General features: G+C 35.3%; 1 protein-coding gene across 1 annotated transcript in view; it reads right to left on the bottom strand.

The window, feature by feature from the left end:
• LOC116903657 (platelet glycoprotein 4) overlaps positions 1-18470 on the bottom strand; it is a 54215-nt gene extending 35745 nt beyond the window's left edge. Inside the window, exon 1 of the mRNA XM_032906313.1 lies at positions 18365-18470. The gene's annotated coding sequence lies outside the window, so the exon portion shown is untranslated. The remainder of the gene's footprint in view (positions 1-18364) is intronic.
• Positions 18471-20176: the final 1706 nt, after the last annotated feature.

Here is a 20176-nt window from a genome sequence, read left to right as displayed (position 1 = left end):
TAGAACCCAATAGATTGGTCAAAGCCTGAGGTAGGATGAACTATAAGCAGCCTCCCTGCTAAGTAGGCCGAACAGCAGAGGAAATTCCCAGGAGGAATCTCTAATTATTCCCACGTGTGTTTCAAACTGTGTTCCCTCAGAAACTCCACCTAGAAAAGGCATGGTCCATAGGCAACGTATGCAGAGATGTGAATATCGAATATGAAAATGTTTCAGAGTCAGACTGGGGCATGGGTTCTATGTTTTCCTCCATCACCCAACAGCTAAAAATTTTTATTCTACATATAAAGCTCCTCCCATGTCTTAGCATAGGAAACCAGGACATAGAACTCTGTTGAAATTGTTATCTTTTCATACACTATCTTCCTTACCCGAGAAAAGAGCAGCACTTACCCATGATAACCTAATGTGGAAATACAACTAGGGGTAACTTAGTGAATAAATTGAATTTACGTTAAATGTGAGTACAGGACTTTTTCAAAATGAATTGATTATGTCCTTTTCACACATTTACTCTCCACCCTGTCTATTGGTATTTACAAAGCCATGATTATGTTCTATAAAGACAACATATACATTTAAGAATAGATTCATAGTAAGGTGTAAATGTAATTTTTATTTGCCAGATGTAATTGTCATCTCAGAGGCCTACTGTTGAATAAGTTTACCCTTTCTAGCTCTTTCTGAATTCTGGCTGGCTGGTTTAACTCAGCTTTCCGGGCCAAAACTCTTTTCAAGACTGACTGATTCAAACTGGCTTCTCTCAGCTTGTAGCTGAATTTCTCTGCTTAGCCTCAAACTAACTCTGGCAATCTGTTCTAATCTTCCCTTTATCATTCTTTGGCTCCTTCTCTCTTCACCTACAACTTTTCTCTTTAAAACTATCCCAGTAAAAGTGACTCTGAATTCCATGAACTGAACTGCCAAGAACTTTCTACTGCAGGGCCTCTCAACTCACTGATACAATGGAATTGATTGACTTTCAGAACCCAGAGTTTCTGCAAGCCTCTGTCTCCTGAGTGCTGGGATTGAAGGCATTTACCTAAGTGCCTGGACCTAAGCTTTTTTTTTAATGTTAAACTTGCACTATCCCTGGCTGGTCTTGAACTCCTTGAACCCAAGAGAGCTGCTTGTCTCCTGGGATGTGTCTGTAATTCCAGCCAAATCACACAGATATAGGAGGACTTTGCATATGATCTCTTGCTAAAGCAGCCATGTTGCTGGATTAAAACTTCTCTATGGGAAGGTGTTCAGTTATCTGATAGTACTTGATCATACTAGAACAAAAGGCCTAAGGCCAATCTTTATAAAATTATGTGTGGACATAGAACTCCTTGGTTTAATAGCCCATATGATTCAGTTTAGAGAAGGGCTAAAACGTAGAAGGTAAGAATTATGATCTTGCTTTCAGCTGTGCCTCACAGCGGCTTTCAAACATCACTTCAGGATTCAAGGGCTCTGCAGAAAACTTGTAAGTATCTTGATAAGGTGACCTCCAAATTCTCATCCAATTCAAGTCATCAGAATCCTGTCTTACTCACATGTTCATTTGCATCCTAATAGATTATATGTGGGTGACATTTATAGCAAATAATAAATAAATCAATAAACAGGTATTTGTAGTGTCAATGAATCATTTCACTTAATTAAACTTATTGAATTACAATAAAAACTTGTCTTGGGGATAACCTTATGTAATTAATAGATTGTATTACACATATAATGGCCCAAATCCTTGAAAGCTAAATCTATCTTTTAGAGGCTTAACTTGGAATTACTGTAGGTTTGAACTGATTCCTTTTGACAAATTGGCTTAAACGTAACAGCAGGAAAATTTCATTAGTGAGCAACGAACTCCAAGAACGTACAATGGAAGATCCAAGAAGTATCATCTGCTTCCTAAGCCTGAGAATCAATTTTTATAACTTCTGTAAACTGTGTCCCCAAATTGTTAACAATGAATACACCTAGGAATTAATTGGATTCTGTCTGATTCAACCTTAGAAATTAAGTGAAACTATATATGTGAGCCATTTGTACAAATATTTATTTGAACCTAGGTAGCATTAGTATTTCTTTCTTCACTCTAAATTCTACTATAGTTAGAATATTACTGCAAGGTTTTCAGGGTTTAAAATCTGAAGTTAGGAGATATGTATTCAAATGTGGATTTTTTGCAAATTATTTTTATTCTATTTTGTCTGAGTATGACATAGATTAAGAAAGATTACAAGTGTGCAATGAAATCAAACACTATAAGAAGTTAAATTTTGCACACAATGAGTTTGAAGCATTATGCAATATTATTTTAAGCACCTTTAATGTAGTAATGACTAATTTCATGTTGCCCAATAATGTAATTTGGAAAACTGTAGTAAATGTGGTTATATAAAAATTACATAAATATTTTCAAGTTTCAATAATGTCTGATTTGTACACATTGCATGTGTAATATTAAATTTTTGTTCAGTGGTGAGATAGCCACTCCATCAGATCATGAACTTGAAATTTCTAGTAAACTAACTATAAAGTCTTGGATTAAATCACAAAGCAGTAAAATAATTGGTTCCTTCAGAAAATAGCAAAATAGGCAAAAAAAAAAGGCAAAAATTTCAAATTTAGAGAAAATAATCATAAGTTTCACTAAAGATAAGAGCATCAACTGTGACTTTCAAAATGAATTCCAAAGTTGTGGGTACACTCTGTACAAATGCCCCATCCACTGTTAACTCTAATGTTTTCCCCAGGCTGCCTGTTACCTGTTAATCTGAATCTGGTTTATTGTTCTGGTTCAATAATGATTTTGGTAGAAAAGTTTATTTTTTTAAATATTGTTCATTTATATACTCTAAAAGTCTCTTGGAAAATCAACTAGTAAAATTTTTTGGAGAATTTCATTTTTACTTATTGACAAAGCAATATGTCCTATAAGATTTTCTTAGATTTTTCAAAAGAAATTGACAGCTTAAAATTACCTATGAAAGAACTGGAAAGTCCTGGGATCCTTCTATGTTCAAAACATTTCAAGTACATTAAAAAATATTTATGCCATTTGTAGTTACTTATAATTAGATTATTATTTTTTCTAAAATGTGTTATCTATTTTTAAATCTAAAATTATGATTTAGGGAACTAACTAATGTTTGAAACAATTTTTTTTAATTTTCAAAGGCATTCATTTACTTTTATTTTTACATTTAAGGTGCATACCGATTTACACTAATTAAACTTATAGTCATCATTTGAAATAATCCACTTCTTTTGGGTAATAAAATATCTTTGTTCATTAAAGAAAAGTGTTTGGTAAATGTATATGTAATACCCTCCTCACTTCTAACTGTGTAGAGAAAAATCAAGTTCACCCAAAATTGTCCATGGACATTTCAACAAGCTATTGACACAGAACAGCAGCAAACGTGTTAATAAATTTCATTCAAGACAGTGTTGCCATAAGATTTACAAATCATTTGTATACTAATCTCACTGTTTGAATACTCATTAAAAATGTTCTTCATCATATTTTAATATAAAATCATGTTTAAATAGAGAAATTTGAATAAAACTCAACTGGCCTATAAATCATTTTAAATATTAACAAATGAATGTTGGAAAATACACATGATATCAAAACTCATAAATTAAAATATCACTGGTCACTAAACACAATTTTAATACTATCTAGCAAAAATGTAGGAAGATCTGTAAAAAAGACATATAACAATTCAAATAAAGCCTAGAGTGTGTACAAAAGCAATGGATTTACTTTTTCATTTTAACATTTTTCATAAGAAGTGTTTTAAAATATTATCATTTCCTATCAGTGTAAAAGTAGAAAAACTAATATTTTTTTTATGTAAAGGGGGAAAAACCCACACAACTTACCTTTGAAAAGCTAGGAAACCATTCACCAGTTGCTCCACACATTTCAGAAGGCGGCTGTGAAGAAGAAAAGGTCCTCAATAGAAAACCCCTACCCTGAATTCCTCACTACTTATGTGTGGGAGAGTTGAAATGAGCTTTTAAAAAAAATTCAGTGTCAGAGGCCAGTTTGTGGTTTGTTGCCAACAGAATTGAAAAAGAAAAAAAAAAAAAAAGCCACACTACACTGCTAGTTAAGCTCATAGGGGTCTATTTCTGGTGAAGACCCATTATCTACATCTGAAATACTCAGCAGTTTTTTTTATTTTTATTTTTATTTATTTTTTTAAGGCCATGTTCCCATCCAAGTAAGTCAGAGGTCAGAGAACCAATGGAACTGACTAAGTGAGCCACCCCTTCGATGCTTTTTTTCAAATGTAATCATTATTCCAGATGCTGGACTGCAGCAAGGGGGAAGTAAATTAGGGAACTGTTGATCTGTCACAATTAAGCTTGCAAATCTCAGATCATAAAGTGCAAAGAAGAGTGTCCCCTCCCCCCATACTACAGAGCATGAACACGAAGACTCTCAGATTCATAATTTGGAAAACAATTGGAAACTCTGTCAATCAACAGGGATGACAAACAAACTTTACAAAAGGAAATGGCCCATTGTTCTAAGTGGAAGTTCTTATCTATTTGTCATTTTTTTGTTGTTAATTTAGCTGAAATTTCAGGAGTATAGTGACATGATTTAAAAAAAATTAGCCTAGATATTTTCATTCAAATCAAAGCAGCAAGCAATATACAAGTCTAATTACTACTGAGCTTGGCATCTCAGGTACCGCAGTAACTTCTAGACCTACAACGTGAAGAATATTCTCACAAAGACACCAGAAGCAGACAGACAAAACCCTCATAAGTGATCCTGGCCAAAAGCTGGCAGACTCCCTAGAAAATCGTCTCCAAGTTGCTCCTGAAGTGAAGCAACCTGAGAGTACCAGGCAAGAATATATTTAGCTCCTAAGCTCAGGGTTACTCCAGTCCTTGGTCTTACATTGTAAGTGTGGGTGTGTGATGCTGGCCCAGCTCCCTCCCCCTTAGAGGGGTGAAGAATAAAGAGAGAGAACATCTGAAACTCCTTCTTAGACTTACACTTTGCTGACGCTTCCTAGAGGAATGGCACCAATACATCCATTTAACTATTACCAAGAGGTCATTAATCTACTCTGCTTTATTGGGGTTTTGACTTGTATCTCAATGGGTTAAGAGATGAAACCATCTTGTTAAACCTCACTATAAACTACTGACCTTTTCATATCGAAGGAGTTACTTATAGGAAAGGAAACCATAGACAATCCTTTTAAAACTATGAACATTTTATCTGCATTGCATGATAAGACAATGGAGGATAAAGAATATCTTAATAAATATTCTGACTGAGATTTTCTACATACCTATTATGGAATTCAATCTTTTTAATATAAATGCTTTTTTCTCAGATTTAATTCTCATGCATATAAATATTAAGGCAACCATCTAGAGATAGATTTTCAACATAAGGGCAGATAAAGTAAGTCTTAAAGAGAATATTTAACAATATTGGCAAAGGCAATACAAAATGTGGAAAATATGGGCACTAAAAGAAAAAAGATATGTCATAAAAATTGATGTGTACGTGAACACTGCATTCACTTGGGTGATTATTAGTTAACACTCTAATGTCATCTCTATCTTCTGACTTTCTCTGGAGAGTAAAATGTCACATATTCCATTCAGCAAGTCCAAACACCAAATTTACATTTGCAGAGACCACTGATAGATTTTGCTCAGCTTCATATCCAACAGCTCTTGCTATTTAAGACTCAAAAGACACCCAGTGGAATCAAATCCACAGCATGAATTTTTAAGAAATTGCAATTTGAGTATTAAGGCAGTGCATGCTATGTTCATTTAAGAGTAAAGACTTGGGTTATGTGTGTGTGTATGGAGAGAGAAGGTATATACATATATGTGTAATCATGTATGTGCATCAATATGGATGCATGTGTCCATATACACACATATATGTGGAGGATAGAGTATAACCATAGGTGTTATTCCTATGTATGCTATCTACTTCTTTTTTTGTTGTTTTGTGAGACAAGGTTTTACATTGGCATCGGGGACTCTGTGACTATGAGAAGATGCCTGGCCATAAAGCTCCAGGTATATGTCTGTCTTGCCCGCCCCCCACCTCTAGGACTAGAAACATCAGGCCTGGCCTTTTCACATGGATTCTGGGATGTTCAAGTGCTTTACTGATGGAACTCTCTCACCAGGCCTAAGTTTTCATCCTTAAATATTGCTTGAAACAGTATTTTGAGCCAATGTGTTCCATGTGAAGTTCATCTAGCCCTATAGATATCCATTCCAGCAATAAATAAACAGATATGAATGGTAGGATAGAACCATCAATGGCAATGAGTCGACTGAGGTTCAATTCTTTGGGAAGCCTCCTTGCCATGAGAATGTGAGCAGATGTTGGTTTGAACCCTGTTCTTATTAGGTATGACTATTTAGTGTGTGACAGGAGTTATATAACCATGCCTTATAGTCTGTTTTTGTTTGTGACTATCAAACTTAATGTGCCTTTTACTTTTCTTCTTTTAATCAAAAAACGATGAAAATTAAAAATGATATTAAACACTAAGTTGTGTAGCGTCCAGCACTTGACAATGCCTGAAGCTGCCCGACAGTCAGTCAGGGTTCCGTTCCTGACACTCCCATTCCTGAGCCTATAAATCTTTGTTTCTTCCTTGCTTTGTTTTCCCAAAGATCACTTATCATGGTTGAAGAAGTCATACAACTGATTAGTGTCTATGTCCTGTTTATTTAAATGCTGATATGGTTTGTCTTTGAGGAAGGACTTATGTTCTTTCAGCTCTCACTCCCCAGAGCACTGAACAGGATCATAAGCACTCTTCAATATGCAAGAAGCCTTCAAACACTGTCTACATTTACTCATACAGAGCTCTGAGTTTTAACAAGTGCGTTGGTCAGGCTCTGTTTTGGACTTCATGGTAACTATTTAAATAAATTTTAACCTATTTTCTGAAGCCTATTAGCCATTTTTACCTTAACGCTAATAATATTGCAATTTTTTCCTTCAGAGGTCCTTTATATTTCTCTCTTATTTATTAGTAGGAAAGCAGAAAATCTTTTGACATTTGAGATTTTAAAAACATTCAACTAAAAATGTCACCCTTTTAGATGGACCTAGACACATATGCACGAGTTGTGCTGCTGGGTCTTCATATAGCACTCCTACAATGGCAGCAAGGGCTGTCTGTGACTACATTGCCTGGCTTAGGATTCCTTTCCCTCTACTGGGCTGCTTTATCTAGCCTCAACAGAATAAGATCAGATAGTCCTACCGCAGCTTGATATGCCAAAGCTGGTTGATACCCACAGTAGCGCTCCCTTTTTTGGGAAGAAAAGGGGAAAAGAGGTGGATGGAGGATGGGATGGGAGAGGGAGAGACTGAAAGGATAGGAGGGAAGGGAAGTTACTATCTGGATGTAAATTAAACAAATAATTTAAACAACAGTAAAGAAAATGAAAATTTTACCCCTTTAAAATATTTTTTAAACTATAGAATTCAGTATTTCATTCATTAATGTTCTGTCATTTGCTTTTAGAGGTTTTGACCCAGTTACAATGTCTCTCCTGTTTTGGGATTATGAAAATAGTACCCTTTACCCAGTGTCTATGACTATTTAAAACTCTTTCATGGCAGTATTTTAGACAGCTGATTTATGCAGTTCAACTCTTGTTAAAAGAGGAAGTGCAATAAGTTGACTACACAAATATTGGGACATATTTAAGAGGAAGATGACAGATGCATTACGAGAGCTCATGTTTAATCCCCATACATTCACAACAGGATCTGAACCAGAGCATGACAGTCACTGTGTCGCTGATGTTTTTCACCAGAGGAAGTGAAAGCTCACACAGTCTACATCCTCAAGCTTAATAAAACTCATATGGTGGCTATAACCTTTAAAATGTAGGTTTACCTGAAACTCGAGGTTATTGGTGATTCCCAATAATTGATGACTGCTTAAGATACTTTACTTGTTTTCTCTGACACTTCAGCAAATGAAAGCAACATCTTTGTAAATTTGACTATAAATGCATATTGCATACATAACAAAAATTCTTAATATTAAAGTAGTCATAAGCTGAGAGTATTGACACATGACTGGGACTTTACCATCCTCTCGACATTGAACTACTTTGGATTATTTTAGTTGACCACCATGCCCTCTCATTAGATTTCAGAAAACACTAACGTCTTTGGGTATGTTTGTGAAAACAAACATCAAGTCTTTTTTCTGGGGGAAGCAATAATGAATGGCCCAGCTGGATAGCACATGGTAGAAAATATTTGCCATACAAACCAAAGTCCCTAAGATTAAGCCTTGGGAGTCATGATGGAAGTTGGAAAAAGACAGCCAAAGTCTACCCTATGATCTCCACACATGAGCGACAGTACACATATGCCCACACCCCAAACAGACACAATAATACCACATTAAATAACATAAGAAATCTTAAATATACTCTTTTTTCTTTTAAAAATATTTTTATTTTCTGAGAATTTAATATAATGTATTTTAGTCATATTTACCCCTCTCACTCAAATCCTTTCAGATCCGTACCCACCTCCTCTAGTCAGTCAATACCTCTCTGTCTCTCTCTGTCTCTCTCTTGTATTCTTTTCAAATTAATGTTTAGAAATAATTAAGAAGAAAATTATGTGTGTACATGATAAACAATGAGGAGGTAATAATTAATAATCAGATAAGATAAAAATGGCATTCTAATGTCCTATAAATTAAGTCAAAACATTAATTAACAAAGTAATACTAAGGAAATAATTTATTACTTAATGTTCAGAGAATAATAAAGATTGTCCATGCAGACATAATTTACACGTGTATATTACATGCATACTTATATAGAATATGATCATACATCTGGACTTTTCAATGTCTAGCCTGTTTATTAGAAGTACTGAATGCATGCTATATTGCATTTGTCTCATTAAGGTACAGAATATAAACATGCAGTAGTATAATCCCAATAAAATATTGAAAACATAAATGATGTTGCTAATATTGCTTTCAAAAGAAAATTACAAGGATCCCTCAAAGAAGAAAGTGTATACTATTAAGGTAATTTGTAGACTAACATCACATGACCTAAACAAATAAAAGGAATTTGTAACAGAAGCATTAAGAACACAAAATAACCTTACTTACATGTTTAATGAAAGGTACAGTAGAAGGTGTGCATGAATGAGAAAGAGTGAACAGAGACTGCCTCTGTATTTGGGGAGAATTCTCATGTGGGCATGGCTCGGTCAATATGCAAATCTCATGAAGCAGTGAAAAGTATTGGCAGACCCAATTCTTACATGAAAAATTTACTAACACTACTTAACTTTGTAAGGTGAGGGAAAGGAAAATGATTGTGTAAACTATGAAAATATATGCCAAGGAAAAGTTCATTTCAACAAATGAGGAAATTTGATCACATGGTTCAAGGGAGACCATGAGGAGAAAAGAAAAAAATATCAAGTAAAACAACCAGGAGTCAATGTACAATCAGTTGAAATAGCAGGGCATAGCATTAAGTAACGACTAAACCAACAGCTAAGCCAGTACGTAATGAATATAACATGAAAAGGAGTTTATTCAGTGTCTTAACTTACATGGCAGAAATTCAAAGCATTCACTTTTATTGAGGAAAACAAATATTAATATTGAGGTGTTTTGTAGCAAAGCCAGGCTGTAACAGAGTTCCTGAAGTGTGTTGGGTGGGGGTGGGGGAAGCTTAAAAGCAAAGTTAATAAAAAAAAATAAAACATTAGCAAAAAGAATAATGGTTTGACCCTTGGGTTGAGCAAAATAATATGCTTTGTGATTCGAAAATAGTATCACAATGTTATGCTATTCAAACAGTAATATAACTGAATCACATGATAAATGCTTTAAAACAGAAAGATGTCCATTTTTTTTGATTAAACGTTAGACCTAATGATTTTGTATGAAGTATTCTTTGTGAGACTGACCAGCCTGTGCTAAAAATAAAAACAAAAGTGCATAAATAACATTTTATATTTGTTTCTTGTTTTTAAAGCCCCAATAGCAGAATATAGTTTCTGAAAGAGTTAAATACATATACAAGACCCACAAGCAAGAATCACTCACTGTTCCCAAAGCATGGATGGAAACTTAATTAGACTTCCTTGTAAAGCCAAGGGAGATATATTCTAAGAAGTATCTTACCTAACAATAGCTTAATTCAAACTTTACCACATGGAAAATAATACGCCTTTGATGCTTTTTGTTGCTGTTGAATGAAGAAGTGTGATCTTCCTGCCCTGACATTCAAAGAAGCACTTGGCATGAACACTGCCTCTGAGTGACACAGCCGCCTCACTCAGGTTTTATACATAAAGCAATGTGTCCAGCCTTATAGTGAAATAAAACCTCATTTCTCCAGTTTGGCTCTTGAAGATCTATTCTTGGAAAAGTCAACAAGTTATGTCTTTCAAGAAATGCTACTTCTTAAACCAAACCCCCGAGATCTTTAACAGTATGCTTAGGGGACCAGAAAGTTGATTCAACAGTTCAGAGCACATGCTGCGATTGGAGAGGATCAAGCTTTGCTTCCTAGCACCTTCATGTTAGCTCGCAACTACCTACAGCATACTTTCTTTTAACCTTCAGTTGCACTAAGCACACATGTGCTCACAGATATACTCGAGCAAAAACAGCCAGACAGGTAAATAAATAAAACTGAGAAAAAACAGTGTGCTTAGGATTTTCAATCATCACATTAAAAGTGGAAACATCTTTTACTCCAAGAGTTCCTTTTTCAGTTTCAACAAAGTGTGATTCAATACTTCCAAACTACATAAACGTATAAATTTTATATACTGTTAATGCATAAACATATAGAATATATTGAATGAAGTCATAAAAAACCACCAGAGCAAAATGTTTTCCTTAGATTGCTATGATTCATTTAGATGTCCTTGTTTATTATTATTATTATTATTATTATTATTATTATTATTATTATTATTATTGGTGGTGGTGGTATTTTTGAGACAGAATTTTACTGTGTAGGCTTGGCTGACCTGGAATTCACACTATAGACCAGGTTAACCTTGAACTCACAGTAATTTGCTTGCCTCTACCTCTGGAATGCTGTGATTAAAACTGTGTACCACCACTACCATTTATTTCATGGCTTTTATGAATTCATCCCAGAAAATAGACCCCAGAGGAGTAACAGATGTCAGGTTACCAATCCGTAGTGTGTATGACACAGCTTTGGCTGTTGTGCTCTGAATTGCCCCAAAATAGAGGACTTTCCCATGGCCCTGTGTATGATTTCTGGTGGATGTTGTTGCTTTCTTAGATGAAAGGAGTTCCAACCTTGTGGAACAGAAGAGGAAATTATCACTTAGGAATTTCTACAATTAAGCAGTAGGTAACAGAAGTGTCATTCATCCTTCTACTGACCACATAGCAGAATCATTAATGTTTGCTTTTCATTATTGAGTGATGGCAGTGACTTAAGTATTTCACCCTGTGGGCTACAGAGAAAAACGTCATCTTTCTGACTCTTTGCGGTCAGTTTAGGCATCACGAACCCTATCTTATTGCCAGTGTCTGCCAATTCCATTTACTGTCTTCTTTTATCCTCCTAAGGGTAACTTTTCTCTTCTGCTCCTGGTTCTAACTCATGTAAACCACAATAGGTTGTGGTACCTTATGTATGAGGTATGGGATGTTACTTTCAAATGACTTTACTAGTGAACAAGTTCTGTGATCTTTGCATTATGTAAGGAAAACAAAGGTCATGCCAGACTTTCAGGATACACCTTTGTGTTCTGAAAGCCCACAGCCTCTTAGCTGTGGTTAACAAACCTTTCAACACAGTGTTCTATTCTATAATGCCTCCAGCTCATGGGTGAAAGTGTAAGGCGACATGCTCTGGATATCACAGTATACTCTGTGATGCTCGGTAATGCTGTCTTTGTTAGCAACATAGAGCTTTGGTGTTTAGAATCAATATGCTAAGGGTGTCCCATATTAGTCCAACTCTATGTCTAAGGCTGGTAGCACCATCCTCCATGTGTTATGAGCTCTAAAAATATTTCTTGGATGTGCTCCAAGACATTGCTAGGCCTGTTTTTCCTCTCATTTTCAACAACTCCTTGGGGAAAGTTTGATAATCACAGTATTGCTGGAGGAAAGAGACTGAGAAGAAGTAAAAAAAAACCAAGAGAAAAAAAAAAAAATACTTGTTAGGGTTGGGGTTTTAGCTCAGGGGTAGAGCGCTTGCCAAGCAAACGCAAGGCCCTGGGTTCGGTCCCCAGCTCCAAAAAAAAAAAAAAAAAAAAATCCAAGCGAAGTAAGTCAGGACAAAACCCCAATAATCACATGTTACACAAACTTATTAAAAGCTATGAAGAAAAGTACCCCAGAAGTCAGATGCCATTAAAAGTTTCCAGAAAGCCCTTAGATCTTTCTTATCTTTTGTCTTTCTAAGCTGCCTTGCAGTCACTGTGTTCTTATTTATTTTTTTGAGTATTTGAGATCCTGTTTTGAATAGAATTTTCTTTCAAAATGGCATCTGCTTTCAAGTATGTGAATTTGGGATTACATCCAAACCAATATATTACAATTCCACATACATACGCATAAGTTCTTGAGTCAGAGGAAACCGTAAGCTGCTGCAGCCCTGACTCCTGTTACAGTTCTGGTCATTTTATCAGTTTAGCAGTTGTGTATGCTCTACTGCTTCCAGTGGCAGCTTGCCACATCTTAACAGAGTGAAACGTGTCTCCGCCAAAACTGCAGACTATTCTACTTCTTTCTTTCTTGACTTCCTACACATTACTCTGTTCTTTGAAGATATGTGAGATTTTCAACTGATCAAAATTAAAATTTGAACACAAGAATTGCATTTTTGCTATTTACTAATCACTCTCTGGCTTACCTGCTATGCCATTTGGGCAAAATATAAGCACTGTGGTAATATTTTACGCATTTTGGTGCAAATTAATGATATGGAAAACCTTTCTAATTATAAAATGGCTGTCCATGACTAGATCACACATGGCATTTTCTTTAATCTATGTAAATAAAGTGAAACAATGGTGTATAATCTATGTCAGAAAAACCTAACACATGTGTTTTAAAGAATTTAATACATAAAGATAAAGCTTAATAAATACATTTGACTGAGTTAATTTATCACAGTTCAGTAACTCATGAACTTTAAAAAACACTTCAATGTTTTAAGAGTTTTCTAGGTTAAAACAAAATATAGTAGTAGTATTTGTTCCAAACTAATATCTTCAGATATTTCATAAAGTAATGAGAACTTGCTGTTCTCAAAGTCATGTGTCACCAGATATCTTGCAGATATGACCTTTGACATTATATGGGAAATGAGTGTCAAATTTTTCCCTTTCAAAAATATGTATTTGCATATATGCATGTATGCATGCAGATGCTCCTTGGTGTAATAGTAAGCCAGAGGTTGAAGTTGCCTATCCTAATCAATTGCTCTCAAAATCCTTTTTTTGGAAAGTGTCTCTTATTGAACCCAGAGCTCATGAATTCTGCTTGGTGTCTGAACAGAAAGTAGAAACAACTTGCCTATCTTATTCTCTTATTCTCTAGTGTTCAGATTACAGATGTGCACTACTGAGGCTGGCTTTTGCATGAAAGCTAAGGATCTGAACCCTGGTCCTCCTGCTTGCACAGAAGAACTTTGTCAGCCTAACCACATAGACTTAAACAAACAAACAAAAACGAGTAACATAAACAACCATTTCATTCATCAAATGTGGTCAAGAAGGGTGTTTGAAATAATGTTTTAAGGATAGAAGAAAAAAGAAAAATATTCTTATACATAATGAATTCTATAATATACATAATTAAATGTAGTAAGATGTCATAGGACTACATTTTAAAACTCTGTGTGTCTTAAGAACACTTTAGTATACTTGCCATAGAAATCATATATCCCAAGTTCAATTTCTGAGTAAAAAAGTAGATGATTTACTAGGAATTGTTTTTTAATTTGAACATTATTTAAACATCATTGTTTAAAACAGTAAGCAAAAACACAATTTTGTCCAAATATCCACTGAATTAAAATTAGATACCCTATTATCAATATATGCACTTAAAAGAGACATGTTTATGGTGAATACTTGCCTTTTCCAGTTATCTGATATAAAAATTTACAAGGATGGTAATTTCCCAGATGTAAAAGTTTTGATTTAGTAGACATCAGTCATGCAATATGACCAATAAAACGTGTGGTTTGCTTAAACAAAAACTGAATGATTGATATATATATATATATATATATATATATATATATATATTACAGGATATTAGCAAATATTTACATGGATAGCTTGAATCCTTCCATTCTATAGCATATTTGGTACATAATTACAATGCACTGTAATTCCACTGCACTATGAAATAATGTTTTCTCTAAATATTTTAGATGATCTGTGTGTAAATTATATAAAGGAAAACTATAAAAGTCTATAAATTTATAGCTGTGAAAATGATTTTCAAGATGTAAAGTGGAAGGAAACATGGCCGCCATGTACTCATGTGAAACTTTTGATGGCAGGTAGAAGGTGTCGGCTATATTGATTGGTTCTTAGAGCTTATTAGCTGGGTGAGGGTAGTCCACATGTTTAGTCCCAGCACTGGGGAGGTAGAGGTAGGCATATCTCTGAGTTTATGGTCAGCCTGCTCTACAAACCAAGTTTCAGCACAACCCGAGCCACAAGAGGAAACCCTGTCATGAAAAACTAGAACAAAACACAACAAAGCGAAGTGAATTTTATTGTAAACTGTTAACCATCTAAACATAGATAAATATAGATGAGTTCAGACTTTCAGAGGAATTGGGAGGAGTAAACTCCCTTCCTCCAAAGAGAAGCTGTAATCAGAATATATTGAATAAACTGTAAAATAATTTTCTTTTCTTTCTTTTTGTGTTGGTTTGTTTTGGTTTTTTGAGTTTTCAGTTTTGAAGACAGAATTTTTTCTGTGGAACCTTGGTAAAAAGAGGAACTCACTCTATAGACCAGGCTGGCTTTGAACTCAGAGACTGGGTTGCCTTTGCCTCCCAAGTGCTGGGATTAAAGGTATGAGCCACTGCTGTGCAGCTTAGAATCTATTTCTATATAAAAAGGGAAAATACTTATGCAACACATGATTTACTTAATGAATGCTCATTAGAATCTTGAAGAGCTCTGGGTTAGTCATTCAGTGGACCATTAACTCCAGAAAACGGTGCAAAGTTCTGTGTTTACATTTGTGCTATTCCCTAAGTTGAGGCTTATTACCATCTACAGAGACACCATAGACCTGTGCTAACATACTAAGTAATTCACAGATGGTGACCATTTACAGAATCACAAATATGAAAAAAAGTATAAAAATTTAGCGTCTATATTAAATCATGGTATTTTCTGTGATAACCTAAGTCAAGTTGTGTTTTCTCTCAAGAGAAATATTAACAGGGTGAACACTTAAATATCAAAACAAAATGCATAAATGATAATGCCCAGGAGAAAAGAACAGCCACAGAGCCTTGTGGTGTCCTGTCTCAGGAGAGCCTCTGCTACTGATAGTGATAAACACAAAGTTGGAATTAATGCAGTGATAAGCTAAGCATAGAGCTTACATAGGGAGAGCTCAAGGAAGAGCAAAGCTTCTACAACGTACAAATGTAGAGGACAGTGAAGCTACTCCTTGAATCTAATGGCAGAGCTAGCCACAAAAAGACCACAGTCCCATAGACACACTGTGCTGAGGAAGTTCACAAGCTAAAAGGACGACAGTCTCCCTGTGCCTTTGCAATGACCTTCACAATGTGCTGGCCAAAGAAATTTGATTACTAATATAGCAGATTACATAGCTATTAATGTAAGATATTGAGGAGAAACTACATAACAATATACATATATATGGTCTGCAAATGTGTTAGTAAAATAAAATAATGAAAACAATAAATTGCACTATATTCATAGATAAATAAGTGAGTCAAATTTATAAATATAACATTTAAATAACATTTTATCTCCCATTTTCTCATATTTTTGATGAAGAATACCTAGTTAACTCTCTCATATGTATATATATGTATACATATACAAAGAAATATATATATATATATATATATATATATATATATATATATATATATAGAGAGAGAGAGAGAGAGAGAGAGAAATAGGGGTTGGGGATTTAGCTCAGTGGTAAAGGAAAAGGCCCTGGATTCAGTCCCCAGCTCCGAAAAAAAGAACCAAAAAATAAATAAATAAATAAATAAATAAATTTGAAATAGAACACATTTAGGAGTAAAAATCAATTTCATGTAAGTAAAATCTATTATTAATAGCTACTTTCATATTTGAGTCTGTTAACATACCATTTATGCTGGCTGCATAACTAATAAAATTAGTGAGATTATAGAAGGTATTATCTAAATATTCTTACCAGTAAAATATGGAGATGTAGCAGAATGCCAGCTAAGTTTGCACTCACTGATAACTTGGGTTGCCATAGCAAGCTCATAGTCACTGAGTTTCTTAGCAACCCAAGGCTCCACAGACTGCACTAGGACTCTACTGATCTTTCATCATCTTTAGAGAACAAAAAACACTGTTGTGGTACCAAATCCAGTCAAGGATTCTTTAATTATCCAGTAGAGTAGTGACCCTCACCGGTCCCCTGTGTGGATATTCTTGTAGTTTATGAAACAGTATTTGCACTGGGAATTCTTTGAATGTTTACACTGCTAAGTGCATAAAATTAAGTTTAGAAAATGATCAATATTTCATATAAGTAAGTATTTATTCAGTAAGCTAGATGAAACACAACATCTAACTCTTCAGAAATAGTAATTTACATAATTCTAAAATTAATGAATTTATTGCCATTTAATATAAAATAGGTTTTGTAGCATTTGTACTCTGCAATACATCACTTTGGCTGTAGTTAGTATTTAAAGCTTTAGGTAAGCTGGATAATATAAAGTAGATATTATCTGAGATTATGAAAGTATAGCTTGCCTACAATATGTAAGTACAACTTTTAGTTTCCTAAGGGAGAAAGAGAATTGGACAGATCTAGACACAAGCAAAGCTGTGATTCGGGGAACAAGAATGAACATCATCTCCTCCAATCTACAAGCACATTCAACCCTGCGTTCTCACAGTGCCCACTGAGGCTAACTATCTGCCTGCTGCCCCGTGTTCTAGTTCCCGAGGCAATATTGCCAACTCTGTCATGTAACTACAGTTAAGCTGTTCAAATATTGCTATAGAGCATTGCATCACAATGTAAGTCAAAGCATAAAGATTGGCAAGTAGAACTATGTAACTGATAAAGCAGTGCTGTCTATAATTCTGCCTAATTCCAGTACTGATTTCTGCATACCTTCTATTATCAGCAAAGCATGACCATGGAAACATCTTGGTAGTTGATTAGTGAATTGAAAAAATTTTAATTTAAGTTTAGGGTGTTAGTGTTCTTTAAGCGCCCTACTATTTCATCAATGTTTCAGTAGCTTATGTTAAATGAGTTGCATGTCACAGTGATGAAATTTTTAACTTGAGGGAAAAAAAAAGAAGACAAAGTTGCAAAATCATCTTACAAATAGTTCACAGAGGACTTGTTGACTTGCACCATGCCAGGAAAGCCAGCAGCAGGGACTGCCTGTGACCTCTGTTTATTATTATCGGTCACCAGAAGCAGGCAAGGACATAGTCTTCTTTCTGAAAGATTACAAAGACAAGCACTCTGCTACAAAGTCTTCCTAGGCTAAAGCCTTGGTTATAATGTTTATTATGTTTCCTTCTTAGAAAGAAAAAGATCACCTGCAGTTTAACGGTCTTCTTAGGATACATGTGTAGATAGGCAGATAGGCAGAGATAGGCAGATAGACAGACAGATAAATGGGTAGGTAGATAATAGAGACCTATATATAAATATGCCCTTTTAACTCCATTAAGATATCCTTCTAATGCAACACACACACACACATACACACACACATATATATATTACATGTGTATATATAATATGCATAAAATGTATTATAATTTTAGATATTTCTGAATCCTTTTTATCACTTACTAACATAAACATCACTCTCAAAATTACAGTAAAATTAGTAAAGCTGACAAAATATCTACTTTCTTTCTCAATTACAAATTTAAGCAGGATGTCTGACTACATATAATATTTCCTACTTATTCACCTTTCTCTGACAAAAGTCCAAATTATACTTTAAACTGTGCAAGAAAGAACCAAATAATCCCATCAAAGGAACTGTTTTTAGATTTGCAGGTAAAAGTCTAGATCTCCAAATTATAGTCTAGGTAATTTTCACTTACTACACAGAAGTAATCAGCTAGCCATCCGAGGGGAAAGTACAAGCCCACGAGTTTAAAGGAACAATCAAAATGCAGTTGCAAGGTTACAGAGTCACTGATCTCTCCAGCCTTTTTTGCCCCAAGTCAAATCACTGCTGCTCACCACTTAGCCCCACCTCCAAGTATCCAAGAGTGGCTGTGGAATTTTGATTGACACTCTAGTGCAGCAGTGAAGCTTATAAACCAAAGTAAACCTGGCATCCAGCTTTTGTTAACCTGTCCAGCTTAAACGTGAATTGCTCTTTAAAAAGAGAAAGAAAAGAAAGAAAGAAAGAAGAAAGAAGAAAGAAGAAAGAAAGAAAGAAAGAAAGAAAGAAAAGAAAGGAAGGAAGGAAGGAAGGAAGGAAGGAAGGAAGGAAGGAAGGAAGGGAAGGAAAAAAGAAAGAAAAGGAAGGAAGGAATTTCTCCATAATGTTTAAAAGAACAGAGGAGCAGATCCCTCTCTAGGGAAACATTCCACTTAACTCCACTTAACATACTCACAGCAATTCCCTTGACAGCATCCTGTGTCTTAGCAATACATAGGACATTATAATCATAACATTTTAAAAAACTTTTTATTGATTCTTTGTGAGTTTCACATCATGCACCCCATTCCTCCTCATTTTACCATCCCCTCATATCTACCCTTTCCTTTTATAACCTCCTCCTCAATTACACATACACACACACACACACACACACACACACACACACACACACACACACCACCACCACCACCACCACCACCACCACCACCACCAAACAACAACAACAAAAAGCATAGAAAACATCTCATTGTGGAAGCTGTAGTATGCCAGGGTGATCCCCAGTAAATCTCTTTGTCCACATGTCTTCACTTGCTAATGTTCATTGAACTGGTCTAGTTCGAGATCTCTTTCATCAGCATTGGATTTTCATCAGAACTCCTGACTATCCTGTTGTTGCCTGTGTCAGAGATTCTGCAGCTACGGAGCAGCATGACTGCTCTGTCAGTGCATTGCCTCTGTTTACAGATAATATGGATTTGGGAGTAGGCCAATGTAGAGCTCAGGATCTAGGCCTAGATGGTATCTGAGCTTATCAGTCCACTGGCTCTCCCTTATTCTCACCACCAGGGAGAGCTCTCCCGCACTGCTCTGATCAGGCAATATTGGATACCAGATCCAACTACAAGGCTCAAGTCCTGAGACAGACAAGGGTTCAAATGAAGACACTGACCACCTACTGACTTTCAAGCAAGTGGCCTAGAACATCTCAAGCCATCTTTATTTACACAATCACAATCCTGCTTGCCTGACCAGTGACTTCACTGGTTATTTTATTTAAAAGAAATCCTAACATCAGCATTATAAAATAAACATTGCAAAAATGCCTCCAATAATTTTCCTTCCTCCTTTCTCACTACTGCAGGGACACTCAACCCACCCCTGACCTGATTTTGAACTACAAAGCACAATTTCAGCAAGCCAAAAATAAATGTCTAGCCAGCCTTGTCCTGTCGACCTGAGCCCATACTCAGCTGGTAGCAGATATAGTTATAGAGTTAAGCAAGGTTAACTACAGATTAAATATTTATGGGTATATGTCCAGTCATCAAATAGCTCCCCTCTTTTATAATACATTTTAAAATTGCACCCAGAGACATGCTCACAGTACCAAGCAGTCTTTTCTGATATACACCTATCAATTTCTGATACCATCTTTATAAGAATCATTTCAAGTCTCTCTTGATCAGACACAGCTTCCTCAAAACAGTTACGCAAGTAGGAACTACTGCTCTCCAGAACTGCC

Source organism: Rattus rattus, chromosome 6, assembly GCF_011064425.1.
Source record: "Rattus rattus isolate New Zealand chromosome 6, Rrattus_CSIRO_v1, whole genome shotgun sequence".
Classification (NCBI taxonomy): Eukaryota; Metazoa; Chordata; class Mammalia; order Rodentia; family Muridae; genus Rattus; species Rattus rattus.
Note: the sequence above shows the minus strand (reverse complement) of the source record. Positions and strands in the feature narration are given on the sequence as shown.